Source organism: Bos taurus, chromosome 1 (genome assembly GCF_002263795.3).
Source record: "Bos taurus isolate L1 Dominette 01449 registration number 42190680 breed Hereford chromosome 1, ARS-UCD2.0, whole genome shotgun sequence".
Classification (NCBI taxonomy): domain Eukaryota; kingdom Metazoa; phylum Chordata; class Mammalia; order Artiodactyla; family Bovidae; genus Bos; species Bos taurus.
The window spans coordinates 1,237,097-1,242,536 of record NC_037328.1 but is presented as its reverse complement, the minus strand read 5'-3'; the positions used below and the strand labels follow the sequence as shown (position 1 = coordinate 1,242,536).

The following is a 5,440-nucleotide window of genomic DNA, read 5'->3' as shown; positions in this document are numbered from 1 at the left end:
TTCACCCATTTAAAGTGCATACGTTCCATGGTTTTAGTATACTTACAGAGTTATGTAACTACCACAACAATCTAAGTTTAGAATATTTTCATCACTCCAAAAAGAAATTCCATAGCCATTATCAGTTGAGTTCTGTCTCCCCTCCTCTCCTAGCAACTGGCAAACATTAATTTACTTTCTGTCTCTGTTGACTTGCCCCTGCTACATATCTCATTTAAATGGAATCATACAACATTTGTCCTTTTGTGCCTGGCTTCTTTGATTTAGCATAATGTTTTCAAGGTTCATCCACAATGTATCATGAATCAGTACTTCATTTTTATGGTGAAATAATATTACATTGGATTCATGTTTCTAAGTCAGCATGAATCTAGAGCACCCAGCACCCTCTACACTGTTTCATAGCATCACTCAGTTCTGCACCTCTTTATGAAGATTTATGCACCACCCCCCTTCTCTTTGGGACCCAATGGGAAGGACGTGACTCAACCGTCAGGGGGTTTTATTTTATTTATCACCTTGAGCATCTCAAACAACCTCTGTGTCCCAGAAGCTCAAGCATCTGTCAAAGGTGATGGCTGTGCTCTTGTACCCACTCCACTGGACTCTGAGAGGATGAAAAGATATGTTGATGTGATGCTTTTTGAAAATTAAGTTGCCAGAGGAATTGCAGGCCATCATCAAAAATAAAAATGTCTGCTTAAACTGGCTGCTGGAGAAGTTGGTGAATGAAACGATCTCTGTGCATGCATTTGGATGCAGAGGGCATCAAGGAATTCATACAGATGTCTCTGTGAGTTGTGCCAACTAGTCTAGAGACCTTTCCAGCACTAGGCAAAAGAGATCAGCCTTAGGATGTAAAACTATGAAGTCCAGCCCCATCTGTCCATCTTTCTGACATTGAAAAGGCATCAGCTTGTCCATCCAGTTCCTGCTGAATCAGAAATGCCTGTTCTCATGTTGCAGGGTCACGTGACTGTTGTGGTCCCTTACCTGAGAGTCTGAGAATTGAGATGGCTGGGATGAATAGAGGTGTGAGGCAGAAGAGACTCTGGGGGGACGAATCTCATCCACTGAAGTATTTGTGTTATTCTTCTGAGAATAGGAGCAAATCAGACTGAGCCCAAGCACTGAGTCGCAGTAACAGGTTTATGAGACAGAGATAGATTTTTTTTCCCCTTGGTTTTTATTTGTTTGTATTTTGTTTTTGCTAACTGCTAATGTTCCTTGCATTTTCAAGGGCAGGGCCTTCTCCAAGTTCTTCATCCAGAATTAAGCCATTCGTTCTCTCTCAGGGGAGGTTGGGAAAGAATCAGACCTGTTATGTCAAGAGGCACAGAGAAACCAGTTTCTGACATCCAAGTAGGGTTTTACAGCAAGACAATAGTCTTGAAAACCAGACTTGGTAGAGAGAGAGAGGACTTTCAAACTTCCTAAATGTATCAAGAACCCACACTGGAGGATGCATATCCTGAAAAATTTCCACAGTTACTGAAGAGGTGGACTTTGTCCAGGGACAACTAGACTTGGAGGCTCCCTGTTGCAGGGTTGGAGAAAGATCTGAGACATGGAATGAAGAGCCTGAGCCCACCCTACAGAAAAGAACTGAGAAGGTAGAAGGCTGGGTTAGGTATCAGGGATCTCGCTCACACACTTTTATACCATGGGGCTACCAGAAACATCCAGACAGGCATGGGAAGCCCAAGACCTCAAGACTAGTGGCATGTTTCCCTGTGTATATTAAAGGGAGGCTCAGCCCTTTGGGAGAAACTCTGCTCTTGGCTGCTTCCAAATGGCATGGAAGCCTGGTGGAGGGCTGACTGCAGCAGGGGAGGTAAGAGACCAAACCCCAGTCCAAATACCCCTTCTCACAGTCACAACCCCAGAGTTAGTGGGGACTATTGGGTAAATGAGTGAAATAAACTGTATTTCACTCTCAATGAGCTGTCGAGGCCCCTTACCTGAGAGTCTGAGAATTGAGAAGGCTGGGATGAGTAGAGCCGTGAGGCCAAGCAGACTCTGGGCGGGACGATTCTCATCCACTTATGTATTTGTGTTACTCTTCTGAGATTGTTTCACAAGCTGCCCCTGTGCCAGGCTGGGGAAGACATCAACTCAGTGGGTCAGAGGGAGAACCAGGGACTGACCAGCTGAAAACAGTTGTCTTCAGCTACAATGTGGAATGGGCCCTCAGAAATGCCTGGGTGCCCTTGGAGGGACAGGCAGAGCCAGGCATAATATCTGGCTCAGGGAGCTTTCCAGTAGGGAGGCTCAGAGATGCCAGGTCTCTTTGGAGTCATGTAATTCCTATCTTTCCTCCAAATACTTAGCTGCCATATAGGAAAGTAGAAGAGCAGCAGGGGAGGGAATATGAGCTGTCCTAAAGAGACTGTTAAGACCAGCCTTATAGGGAATTGAACTTTGAATAAACTGACTGAATGTTTACATTGAAAGGAGACCGTTTAAATTGGAAAAGTCCGAACTATTGTTAATTGGCCAGTCTTCATTGAACAGGGTGTGGGCTCATGAGGAATATCAGATGAAGTGATAGAGAAAATAAAGAACCCTTTCTTTGAGCCTCTGGGTTGTAATGTGAGTAAATGCGTGGCCTTCCGTGCCCGTTCTCCTCTAGCAAATATTTCTGAGACCCCACCCTCCTGCAAGCTTCTCTGAACACTGGCAAAACTACCTGACAGTAGTTTCTTCTAGTCTTGGTTAGTGCTATCCCAGGCTAAGGTGAAATTGGTGGGTTACTATGTTCTATTTGAGGTTTCCATTCTCTCCAAGCTGTCAAAGATTAGCAAGGGTGTCTGAAATTCTTCCTCTTATTCTTCAATATTCATATTTCCTCCTCCCTTTCCTCCTCCATAGAAGGAAGTTTTAAGACCCCATCACCACCATTCTGCCTTGGGCGCATAGACAAGGAAGGCCTGTGAGTAATGTCCTCTGCCTGCCTTTTAGCAGCGTCTTCCCGGTGGGTTTGGTTAAGACTCAGGAGATTTGAATTTCCATCTTTTTACCAGCTGAAGACAATCTTCTGCCTTGATGGTCCGTGAAATGTGTCCTTCTGTTATCTCCTGTTTCTTGCGCTTTGTTTCCTGTGAGGCACTTCCTGCTCTCCCCTCAGCACTTCCTGTTCCCCTGCAGCACTTCCTTCTCCGTTCAGCTCTTCCTCCCGGCAGGTCTGCCATTCTTTTCTGTCCCACTCCACACAGCTGGGTGGGTGGTTGGACCAGGGGCCCCAGGGTGGCGTGGGCATCTCTTTTAAGCATATCAGGAGTTTGGTGGCCTCTGGGTTTGGGCTATGGCTCTAGGATTATGTGGGGGGAAATCAGTTATTCTCCATCCAAGTATGCTGTTTATTTCCTTCTTTGCAGTTATCATGAGATGTAATTTTGTTGTTTGTTTCTTTGCTTACTTATTTCCTGTGTAAGCTCTATGTGGGCAGAGGGTCCTGTGTGCCCACTTTGGCTGTTTTGCCCCATGACAGAACAGTGCCAGTAATACAGTGGCTACTGGATAAATACTATTGAGTGACTGTATTGAGAGATGGAGAGACTGAAACGGGTATTAGGAAGTGGAGTGGGGGAGACGTTGGTGGTAAAGACTTAAGACTGAAAGTGAGAAAATCTGAGGCAGCTCATGCCATGTAGCTGGACATTGCTACTTACTAGCTATGTTACCGATTCTAGGGCAAATTCCCTCTTCATGCCCCAGGAAAAAGGATAAGCCTTCTATTGAATATATCTTTTATAACACCTAATAGACATACAAAAATGCATATGAAGTAATTATTGGACATTCTGTATTCAGTGGTACATTTGTTACAATTGGTGAACCTGCATTGAAAATAGGTAGGATTTTTATTGCACTATTTGTATCTGCCATTTGAGGCAGGCTTCACTGCTGAGGAACTGCTTGCTGACGGGAGGGCCTGATCAAGGAGCAGCTGCAAGGACCAGGCAGAGTCACATCACTCAGAGGCTGTGAATTCAAGAGGCAGGCATGTGGGCGTCTCGTCCATATGCCAGCCTGGCTGGCACTACTTGGGAGACTGTGATTTCAAGGAGCCAACGTGGCATCATCCTTCAGTGGAACTGCAGTGTTAGAAGGCTGTGTCACTTCCACCTTCTTCCAAGGCTAGTGCTTGAGTGACAGTGGGGAGGAAAGCCACGGGAAAGGGGCGGCCCAGCTTGTCCCACTATGCCAACGGGTGTCTGGGGTAAGGAGGAGAGGCCAGTGGGCCTTCCACTCACATGCTTGATGTACTGGGTTTGCATATAAGATTCTGTTAGAAGTTTTAAAGTTTTGAAGCCACAGACTTAACGTAATCTCTAAAATTCCTTTCCATTTTTGATGTTGTCAAGTATCAGCGTTCAGAGACAGAGTAACCTTTCTGAAGAATTACTCTAATGAAAATATTATGTGTACCCCAATGTTCATCACAGCACTGTTTATAATAGCCAGGACATGGAAGCATCCTAGATGTCCATCAGCAGACAAATGGATACATATACACAATGGAGTATTACTCAGCCATTAAAAAGAATACATTTGAATCAGTTCTAATGAAGTGGATGAAACTGGAGCCTATTATACAGAGTGAAGTAAGCCAGAAAGGAAAACACCAATATAGTATACTAACACATATATATGGAATTTAGAAAGATGGTAACGATAACCCTTTTGCGAGATAGCAAAAGAGACACAGATGTATAGAACAGTCTTTTGGACTCTGAGGGTGAGGGTGGGATGATTTGGGAGAATGGCATTGAAACATGTATATTATCATATGTGAAATGAATTGCCAGTCTAGGTTCAATGCAGCATACAGGGTGCTCGGGGCTGGTGCACTGGGATGACCCAGAGGGATGGTACGGGGAGGGAGGTGGGAGGGGAGTTCAGGATGGGGAACACGTGTACACCTGTGGCAGATTCATGTTGATGTATGGCAAAACCAATACAATATTGTAAAGTAATTAGCCCCCAATTAAAATACATAAATTTATATTAAAAATAAATAAAAATAAATGAAATTCACAGTAGAATTTCCTTATAAAATAAAAAATGAAAGAGGTGCTACAACCAAAAAAAAAAAAAAGTACTATTTAGGGCTGGTAACAGGCATTTGTGACTCCCCTTGTGGCTCAGATGGTACAGAATCTGCCTGCAGTGCAAGAGACTCGTGTTTGATCCCTGCATCAGGAAGATCCCCCTGGAGAAAGGAATGGCTATCTATGCCAGTAATCTTGCCTGGAGAATTCCATGGACAGAGGGGCCTGGTGGGCTACAGTCCATAGGGTCACAAAGAGTCAGACATGACTGAGCAACTAACACAAAAACAGAACAACAGCCATTTTGCCCTATAAACCCCTAAATAGTTTTCTTACTGAATTACTTTTCTGTTTCCCACAAAACTGCATCTTTGGTGCTGAGGAGG

The 5,440-nt window shown here is 44.4% G+C and overlaps 1 long non-coding RNA gene across 1 annotated transcript; it reads right to left on the bottom strand.

Annotated features, from left to right (window-relative positions):
* Positions 1-1,163: 1,163 nt before the first annotated feature.
* LOC112447088 (uncharacterized) lies at positions 1,164-3,437 on the bottom strand. Its single transcript, XR_009494750.1, has 3 exons — positions 2,690-3,437; positions 1,962-2,098; positions 1,164-1,318 (listed from the first exon to the last, which is right to left on the bottom strand). It is a non-coding gene; the product is annotated as an uncharacterized lncRNA (long non-coding RNA).
* Positions 3,438-5,440: the final 2,003 nt, after the last annotated feature.